The sequence below is a fragment of the Saccopteryx leptura genome, chromosome 10 (genome assembly GCF_036850995.1).
Source record: "Saccopteryx leptura isolate mSacLep1 chromosome 10, mSacLep1_pri_phased_curated, whole genome shotgun sequence".
Classification (NCBI taxonomy): Eukaryota; Metazoa; Chordata; class Mammalia; order Chiroptera; family Emballonuridae; genus Saccopteryx; species Saccopteryx leptura.
In genome coordinates, this window is record NC_089512.1 from 82069962 (window position 1) to 82080424 (window position 10463).

Here is a 10463-nt window from a genome sequence, read left to right on the forward strand (position 1 = left end):
AAGTAAAGCAGAAGATTCATCATCCATTTCCCTTTTGCCTGTTGAGCCCAAAAATCCCAGCAAGGAGCAAATAACTTCAGTGCTGAGATTTCAGAGCGCTTTGTCCAACCTGCTCAGCAGCCCAAGTGCTCATTTTGTTGTATTCCATGTCTATATAGCACTGAAGCACTGGGAAGAGGCTCAATCCCAGAAACACAAGTGTGTATATTGGGGAGGTGCTGCTGAGGCCAGGGTGGGGTTACATGATCATGCAGAAGTCAGACATGGTGGGTCTCCTCTGTGGGTTCCTGCTGGGGGTTCCCCTGGGCTGTCTGAATGACCTGCAGGAGGCAGGGCAGAACTTGCCAGTGGGAGTGGCTGTGGAAAGAGCAGAAGCAGCCTGCTCTGGCTCTAGCTTCTGTCGCCCTCTCTGGCTCTTACCTGTGCCGGTGAGCTGCAGAGCAATGGAGAATAGACTTAAGCTGCATATCCCCCCATTCAATGGGACTTTCTCTTTTTCTGAGGTCTACAGTCAGGTGTGCAGGAGGCAGGGGACATGCCAGGCCTCCTGAGCTGCGTGAAGGTTGTTCAGATTGCTAAATGGCAAAGACACTATTTTCCCAAACACAGGCCACATCATCTGCCAGTTTTAACAGTGATTATGGTCCCATTAAAACCATCCAAAGTTATATCCTTTCCTACTCCCTTTATCCATTCTCTAGGCCTCCTTCCTTCTCCAGCAACCCACCTATTGGCTTGGGGGCCACTGAGTACCAGAAAGCCAGGGTACTCCATTCTGGCCTCCAAATGGAAGATGGGACCCAGGTCCTGGATGGAGAGGGACAGGCATTTATTGCAGGCCTCTCTGAACCAAGAACCCTCATGCTGGAAAAGAGAACGCTTTGGGAGAACAAAGAGGGTAGATATCAGGGAATGTGTTGGTCACTGTATATGGAGGCTGTACCAAAGACTGTGTTATTGACAAGCCTGGGCTAGATGTGGGAACAATTTGTTAGTGCCTGGAAGGAAACATACTGAAAAGAAGGTATCAGTGAATTTAATTCAACAAGTAGCAAGAAACTCTGCTGCCAGAATTGTAAGCCTTTGAGGGAAGAGACTAGTGAACAGCAAGCTAGGGTAGGAAATGCACCAGGTACCTGGCCCCTAGTAGGCTTCCAACAAATCTTGGTGCTCTAAGATGCAGTTCTAGAAGTTAGGAAAGCTGTGAAAGCAAGGAGAGAGAGGTGATTCCAGAAAGGGTCAGGGAAAATGGGCCAGAATCTTGAGAGAGGGGCAGAGATGGGGGGAAGCTGACCTGGGTTTTCAGACCTGAGGTGGGAAAGGCGGACAGTAAGGGAAATGAAGAGAGAGGGGAGAGTGCTCCCCTCAGCCAGCAAAGCTTACATGTACCACACTCGAGTTTCTGCACAAGCAAACCCAGTCAGGAACTTTCACAAAGCCCTCTTCCTCTTTCTCCTTATGACCCTCCTCTAATTCTTTGTCTTCCCACCCACCCAAAGATCTATAGGAGCTTTGAACAGGGGGCAATGTGTCACCCAGTTAGGTCCCCTCTCCCTTGGGGCACCTATGAAGTCCCAGCAGCCACAGCACTACTGCAACACCTCCCAGCCCCCCTCCCCCACATCCATCCCAGAAGCTCTGCTCCAACCCAGTCACCTGTGCTGTGCTTCTGCCGGGCCCCTCCCCACCCTGGCTGGAGTCCCCATTGGGCAGATTCCACCTGTAGCCTAAGGCCTCTCTGGAGCTGAGGTCTGGGAATGAAGGGGAGTAAAGAAAATCAGTTAGAGAAAAATGGCTGTGGATGTGCGCATGAGTGTATGTTCCTTCTAGACCGGTGTTTCCCAATGTGAGGCCCATGCCCCACAGAGGGACAATTCAATAGTTAAGGGGGGAAATTTGAAAATGGACTCGACACGAATTTTATGCTTTCGCCCCGGACCATTTAAATGCAATGCTAGATATCGGTGCCAAATTTAACAAAAAAATGCAATTCTTAAATAATTGCGGTAAATAATTATTAAGTATAATTTCATTTGACGAGACCAAAATATCAACTGGGTGATTGGCGTCAAGTAAACTTCATCCTGGGTTCACCGAGGAGCATGCCGTCTGCCACGGGGAACCCCGGACGTTTTAAAAACTCACTAAACAACGCAGTTATTCTCACCTAATTGGCCCACCGCAACTTCTGTAGTGTTTCACATCATTCAGTTGGTGTTAATTTGAAATAAGCATCAGTCAAAACTGTTGTAAAAGCTCATTGATTTAATAAATATACATATATATGTTGTATAGGTATTGGATCCACCGAGTACGAGAACAAACGTCAGAGACTTTCAGGAGCTTAGATTGTACTTTATTGGCCAAGTTTAACCTGTGCAGGGGCAAACTCCCCAGATGTCCTGAGACACCATACTCACAGGGAGATGCAAATGGGAGTCACTCCTGGCGCTTACACCCAAGTCCTTATATATCCTAAGTAACCAAGCATTTTACAGAAGCAGATGTGGCAGTTAGCTATTCGCTAAGGGGTCCGCACGCAGCATAGCAACAGGGGCTGGGTTTAGCTTAGTGGTGAATTTCAAACATAAACTTCTGATAAAGGTCTCTGACCAATGGAATGCAAACGTTTTTCCTCCTTTGTGCTGTTCTTCTTTGTTCTCAGCCTCACAGGGGCTCTATCAGCACCTCCCTGTTCTGGCTCCTTCAATAATTACACTCTGACAGTTTCAGCACCCCTTCCTGAATCTAACATTCCCCCATCTCTTTTGGGGCATTAATCAAACCCTTGATTCTTCATCAGTGGGAAGAATGGTATAAGGTTGGGACAAAACCATTAACTTTACTACATCTATTCTTTCTTTAACATAACTCAGTAGCTTGTTGAACAAAATGGGCCCTAAAGACAATAGGCACAAGAAACCAATACACGAACCTAGCAAAGGGAGAAGGTAAGGCAAAGCACCATTGAGGCTACTCCACAGGGGGCTTTTAAAGAGCTCTCTTCTTTTCTTTACTAGATCTTCTTGTACCCTTTTGATTTTGTCTCGCACTATACCAGATTTGTTGACAAAGAAGCAGCAACGTTCCTGTAAAGCCAAACAAATGCCTCCCTGCTCTGCTGTAAGTAAGTCTAAGCCCCTTCTATTTTACAGGACCATTTTGGTTAGAGAATCAAATTCGGTGTTTCCCAACGTGGGGCCCATGCCCCACAGGGGGGCAATTCGATAGTTAAGGGGGGCAATTTGAAAATGGACTTGACACGACTTTAATTCATTCGCCCCGGGCCATTTAAATGCAATGCTAGATATCGGTGCCAAATTTAACAAAAAATGCAATTCTTAAATAATTGCGGTAAATAATTATTAAGTATAATTTTGTTTGATGAGACCAAAATATCAACTGGGTGATTGGCGTCATCAAGTAAACTTCGTCCTGGGTTCACCGCGGAGCATGCCGTCTGCCGCAGGGAACCCCGGATGTTTTAAAAACTCGCTAAACAACGCAGTTATTCTCACCTAATTGGCCCATCGCAACTTCTGTAGTGTTTCACATCATTCAGTTGGTGTTAATTTGAAATAAGCGTCAGTCAAAACTGTTGTAAAAGCTCATTGATTTAATAAATATACATATATATATTGTATAGATATAATTGGTAAGTATTTGATTTTATTTTTATCAATATTAAACTCTTTATTAAGTACTTCTTGCATTGGGGCTAGAAAGCAATAATATTTTAAAAATATTATTGGGGCTATAATAGTGCATGCATGACAATTTTAATTTTAGAAGCATAATTTTCCAGAAAATTTTGTCAAGTGGAAAAAATATAGATACCTTTTGATTTGCGGTGGTAGTGTAGTAAATGTGTTATATACATTTAAATAAATATGAATTTTTAGTATACCTTTACTCTATGTCACATTGAATATATTTTAACACATATTTTAATATTAGTTTTTAATTGATCTTATTTTTATTTCATATAGCCCATAGTAAAATGAGTGGTGCAAGCAAGAAAAAAACTCATCAATATTCAGAGGAATATTTAAAATTTGGGTTCATACCTGCTGTTCACGATGAGTGGATTCTTTTTGTCTTTTATGCCAGCAATGCTTGACCAACAAATCAATGAAACGAGGTCATCTTGAGGCGCATTTGAAGGCAAAACATAGTGCTCATATTAATTCAGATTTGAGTTACTTTAAAACTTTAAAGAAAATTTTTGAAAAAAAAACATTAAAGTCTCTATTTACTGCTCATACTTCAACTAATAATTGTGTTCTTGAGGCTAGTTATCAAATTTCTTTATTCATCACTAAAACTGGAGAAAATCACTATAGGAGAGAATTTAATAAAACCATCAATATCAGCATTTCTTAAAACAGTTCTTGAAAAAGATGACAAAGATGTAAAAGCTATGCCACTCAGTAACAATTCTGTTAGCAGAAGAATAGACGAAATGAGTGAGGATATTGAAAAACAACTTATTGAAAAGCTGAAAACAAGAAAATTCTCCTTGCAAATGGATGAATCAACTTTGAGAGACAGTGAGGCAGTATTGATAACTTACATAAGATATATTGATAAAGGACATTTTGCTGAAGAAATGTTGTTCTGTAAAAGATTAGAAAGCACCACTACCTCCAAAGATATATATAATAAGCTAAAAAACTACTTAGATGTCAATGATATACCAATGAAAAATATCACATCTTGTGCTGCAGATGGTGCTCCCAATATGATGGGCAAGAAAAATGGCTGCTTAAAATTGATGAAAAATGCGAATTCAGAAATGATTCTTGTGCATTGTGTTATTCATAGGGAAAACTTGGTAGCTAAAAACATCTCGCCTGTTCTGAATAAAGTATTACATACAGTAATAAAGTGTGTTAATGCTATTAAAGCTAGTGCCAAATGTGAGCGTCTTTTCAAGCTATTTTGTTAAGAACAAAATGAAGACCATGTGAGACTTTTACTTCATACTGAAGTAAGATGGCTATCTAAAGGAAAGTGTTTGAAAAGATTTATGGAACTGTTTGATACTCTTAGTGATTTTTTAAGCGACAAACCTGAAATGAAGTATCTGTTAACAATAGATGGTAAAGCATTTGTGAGTTATTTAGCTGATATCTTTGAAAAACTAAATATATTAAATAAGCAACTTCAAGGAACAAATACAACTCTTGACGCAAAAGCAAAGATATTTGGCTTCATTACCAATATTGAGTTATGTCAGAAACATATTAACAACAAAAACTTTAAACAGTTTCATTGGCTCCAAAAATGTGAAGTAACTAATACTGGTTTACTTGTTATTATCAGTCATTTGAATATTCTATAGGCTGATTTAAAAGAAAGATTTTCTGATTTAAAACAAATTGATTTCCCCACATGGATGATGCAGCCAATGTTAGTGGATTTGTCTGATATATCAAATATGTAGTATCAAGAAGAACTCGCAGAATTGCAAAATAATGAGTCAGTTAAAGCTTTAATATCAAAGGAGCGATGGCATGGCTTTGTGAGGAAACAGAAATCAAATACCCAAATTCAACCAAATGTGCAAGAAAACTATTGCTACCATTTTCATCTTCATTTTTAGCTGAATGTGGATTTAGTGCTGTAAATGATTTACTGGTAAAAAAAAAAAGAAATGGGCTGGATATAACACAACGTGGAGACTTGAGACTAAAGCTAACCAAATTGGAACCTAATATAAAATCTCTGTGCAGCAAGCATCAAGCGCAAGGATCACACTAAATTAAAATAATAAATTAATATAGAAAAATCTGTATTAAAATTATTTGGAATTTAAATTTCTGTTTTTCATTATATGTTTTGAAATTTTACTTACTGTGTTTTGTTAACAATTTCATAGTGATTTCTTCCTAGAACCTATCATTTATGTTTATTAAGTGAACAAATCAATTTTTTAATGTTAAAAATTATGTATGTTACATAGGGGGGGGCATAAAAATTTTAGAAAGGTTAAGGTGGGGCATGGCACAAAAAAGGTTGGGAAACACTGTTCCAGACACATGGCCCCAGAGTCAGAGAAGTGCCTGAGTGTTCCTCATGTCTGAGAATAAAATTTCAGGGTGAGGCCCTTTGTTCTATTAAGGCCCCCACTATAAACTATCTTGAACCAGAGCCAGGCCACCATCCCATCCTGCTCAGGGCCTCCAGCAGCAAAGTCACAGAAAGTTGGTGGTCAATTTTAGATGGAACTCAGGTCATCTGACTCCCAATACTGTCCTCTTTCTGTACTAGGCTAATTTAATTTTGCTTGAAAATTATAAGTAGGGTGTCCTAATCCTTAAATTAAGAGAAGACATAAAACTGATTAAATAAATATAATAAATACTAAAGTATCATTTCAATTACTTGGATGGAATGTTTCCTGAGGGTATCTCAGAGGGGGATGGAGGAGGCTGGAAAGACATCAACCTTTTGAGGGAAACTAGGAGGTAAAGAGAGGTTGAGAAGGAGCCAGAGAAGAAGCATGGTAGAGACCAAGAAAAATGCTCCCCCAAGAATCAGAGATGAGACAGAAGGATTTACTTGGAGCACTATCCCCATCATGTGGCCATTTTGGGAATTGCAGCCAAGGACTTAAAACTCAAGACACTTCTCAAAAAAAAAAAACCAAAAAAAAAAACAAAACTCAAGACACTTCTCAAGCCTCTTCCTTGGTGTGGCTTAATTGCTCATGGAGCTAGATACCATTCAGCCAAAACCCTGCATACTCATAGTGTTGGACATGTGCCATGATCCCCTGCTTACCTCCCACCCCCAGGTGGCCTGGGGAAGGTGATACATGTATCATATGCTGGCCCAGGGGCAAATGAACACAGAAAAGCAGTCAGCTCTGCTTACCTCTACCCTCCCCCTTCTTCAGTTAACCTCTCTCCACCCCCAGATCCTTGTCTCAGTATCATCTCACCAGGGTGTGAGTCAGGTCCAGCCCACCCCAGGCCAAATGGATCCTCATGTCATCTGCCAACTTGGCCACCAGACGCTCTCACACAGAATCAGGCTCTTCCTGGGGAGAGAGAGGATAATGGATTAATGGGGAAAATCTGGGCTTTGTGACTTTCTGGGAAAGAAATAGGAAAGGGAGGAAGGAATGGAGGCTTTGTCTTCCCTCCTTTTTGCCCCATCCCCGAATGCCTTTGCCAGGGTCCTACCCAGAACTGTGGACAGAGATGTGTCCCAGGACCTAGCACACAATGTGCATAGGGCATGTTTAATGAGTGAATCATTGAGGCAGAGAAGACAAGATGTGAAGGCAGGAATGTTAGTCAGAGAAGGATTCCTGGAGGGCTAGAGGAAGGGTTTGATTCTAGAGTGGGGGGGGGGTCTCACCTGACACTGGGCCAGTGCTTCCTTATAGTTCTTCAAGGCCTGATTGTGCTGCCCCAGCCTGGTGGCAGCAGCACCAAGACCTTTGCAGGCCTGCCACTGACCCTTCATGTTTCCTGGGAAGAGAGCCTGAGAGGTCCTTTTATGGCTCCTACCTCACAAACCCTCTCTTCCAGAGGTACTTCCCACCCCAAGTCCCTTACTGCTTCCTACCAGCCCCAAGGAATCTTAGCCTCTGATCCACCACCCCAAGCCACCTGTTAACCCCCTCACCCTCACCAGTGTCCTGGGCAGTCTGAAGAGCCTGTAGGTAGTTGTCTCTGGCGGTCTTGTGGTCCTCCAGGTGGCTCAGTATGAATACCAGGCTGCCAAAGCTCTGGTCCTGCTCCCCCGCTGCCCCACAGAGACGATTACAAAGGCCACCTAATTCTAACAGGGGACCTTGGCTGCTGGGCATCAGTACCCTACCCCCCAACAACCAAGGGAAAGTTTATATTGCTCAGCCACAGCACAACTTCAGATATACCACAGAGAACCAAATTTCCAATACTTATACCCAGCCTTTCCACAGTTCTGTTGCCTCCCTCTGGCTATTGTGAGCTAAGCAACAACCCTGTGAGGTAGGCAAGGCAGGTATTAATAGCTCTTCTTTCTGCCCATTTCTGCATTCCCAGGTCTAGGCCTAAGTCTTTGGGTCCACAATACTTTTCCCTGTCTGGCTATTCCACCTCCTGCGTTCCCAGCCCTCATCCCCCTAGTTCTAGGCTTCCCAGCCCCATAACTAGTCCTAATGGTTAATCCACTTTTCAGCCTTTGGGCCCCTGCTGAACTCCCCCCTCCCCCTTAGTACTTTAGTCTTAATAACATTCTCCAGCTTCTGGTACTCACCATGAAGGTCAGCAGCCTTCTGGTAAAACTCCTGGGCTTCCTGATAGTTGCCAAGGGCACTGTGGGCCATCTGAAGGTTTCTCAGCACTGTGGCCTCCTCTTCTGGCCCCTGGCACAAGGGTAGAGCCTGCTGGAAGGCCTCTGCTGGTATCAGGAACAGCTGGAGCTGAGAGTAACCCAGGCCTAGGTCATTAAAGAGTTGCCCTAGAAGGCAAAGCCAAGGTCAGATGCAACTGAGGCTATACTGTTATAGCCTTTGTTCTACTCTTGCAACCCCTTCCCCACCCTCAGAAATGCCTCTGCTTCCACTTCACCAGAGGCATTGAGACCAGGATCACCAGGTCTGAGCCTCCCCAGATCCCACACCTCTCTGACCAAAGGCCTTACCCAGCAGTCCCCACTCAGTATTCATTTTAGCAAGCTTCCAGCTCTTTTCCAGCACTTGCACCACTTCACCCAGGCCATGCTACCCACTTTTCAGCATACACCCTGCCGCAGCCCCCAATGCCAGGGCTGCAGCCTGGGGATGCTTTGTTTGGGCATATGCCCAGCCTGCTTTCTGAAGGTAGTGGGCTGCTAGCTCAGGCTGTCCCAGAGCCTAGTAGCAGGCTCCCATTTTTTCCTGGGCTTGCCTCTGGTCACCTAGTGGCTGGTAGTGGCCCAGAGCCCTTGATACCAGGCCAAAGCTTGAGGCAGGTTGCCTATGGCTTAGGAGGCCAAAGCCACATTGAAACACTGGTCACCATGACACCTGCCCTGTGACTCCTCTTTAAGTTGGGCTTTTAGGAGCAGCTCAAGGCCTCTGGCTGGGTCCCCAGTCTCCACGTAGGTGGCCCCCAGGTTGAAGGCACAGGCCTGGAGAATAAGGCTGTCCCATTTTTGTGGGGCCTTGAAGGCCAGGAAGAAGGCCCTCTGGAAGTTGGCCAAGGCCTCATGGTTCTGGCCAGCCAATAGGACTCTGTGGCCAGCCCTGGTGAGGGCTTGAATGCTGGCCTCTTGCTGTTGCCATTTTCTTTTCTTCTTTTTCTTCTTGGAACTTGAAGGCTCATGCTCTTGTGGGGTAGCCTCAGGGTTGGGGGAAGACATAGTACTGAAAATGGAAAGCACAGGTTTATATGTTACCTTTCATTTTCTCCAAAGCAGGATCCCTCTAGGGCAGCAATTTTTAACCTTTTTCATCTCATGGCACACATAAACTAATTCTAAAATTTTGTGGCACTCCAATACATATATATTTTGCTGATCTGACAAAGAATAATAGGTATAATTTTCATTCATTCACACCAGACAGCTACTGTTGTATTGGCTGTTGTCATTTTTTTATTTGACAATCTAAGGGAAAAGAGGTCAATGCCCCTGAGTAAATAGTCAGGTGTTGCATGTTTTAAAAAATGTTGCACCTGACCTGTGGTGGCATAATGGGTCAAGTGTCGACTTGGAACACTGAAGTCACCAGTTCAAAACCCTGGGTTTGCCTGGTCAAGGCACATATGGGAGTTGATGCTTCCTGCTCCTCCCCCTTCTATCTTTCCCCTCTCCCTAAAATGAATAAATAAAGTCTTAAAAAATCTTGCAGCACACCGGTTGAAAATTGCTACTCTAGGGGAATTGAGCTCTACTCCTGCCCTAGTGTGAGCCTCAGGGTTTCAAGAATTTCTCTCTGCCACCTCACTGCTTTATCTCTCCCATTGGCACCATCTCAACTCACTTTAATGTCCTGACTGATTCTTAGTCCTCCTTCAAGACTCAGTTCAAGTAATAGCTTCCTTCAGAAAGTCCCCTCCCCTCAGCCAGCTGAGCCCTTCTCTACTTCCATAGCACCTTATGCCTTTTATGGCATTTATCCCACTAGATTAGAGTTATTAACTTTCTTATCTATCTCCCCTATTAGATTTGGAGCAACTTAAAGGGCTTGGCACATAGTAAATTCTCAATAAATATTTATCAAATGAGATAAAAAGGTTAGGGAGATGGATGGTCTGATGGTTGCAATAACAATATGAATACACTTAATATCACTTAAAATGGTGTAAAACTATAAATTTCATGTTATATATGTTTTACTACAATAAACATGTTTATTGATTGAATAAATGAGTGGATGAATGAACTGAGCACATACAAAGCCTCACCTCCACGGTCTCCTTCACCCTGTGCCTCTACATACACCCTATCCACTGTGTTCCTGTTGTCTAATCTCCAGACATGAT

General features: G+C 43.2%; 1 pseudogene; it reads right to left on the bottom strand.

Annotated features, from left to right (window-relative positions):
- Positions 1–238: 238 nt before the first annotated feature.
- Positions 239–9339, bottom strand: LOC136382417 (tetratricopeptide repeat protein 24-like; annotated as a pseudogene).
- Between the last annotated feature and the right edge of the window lie 1124 nt (positions 9340–10463).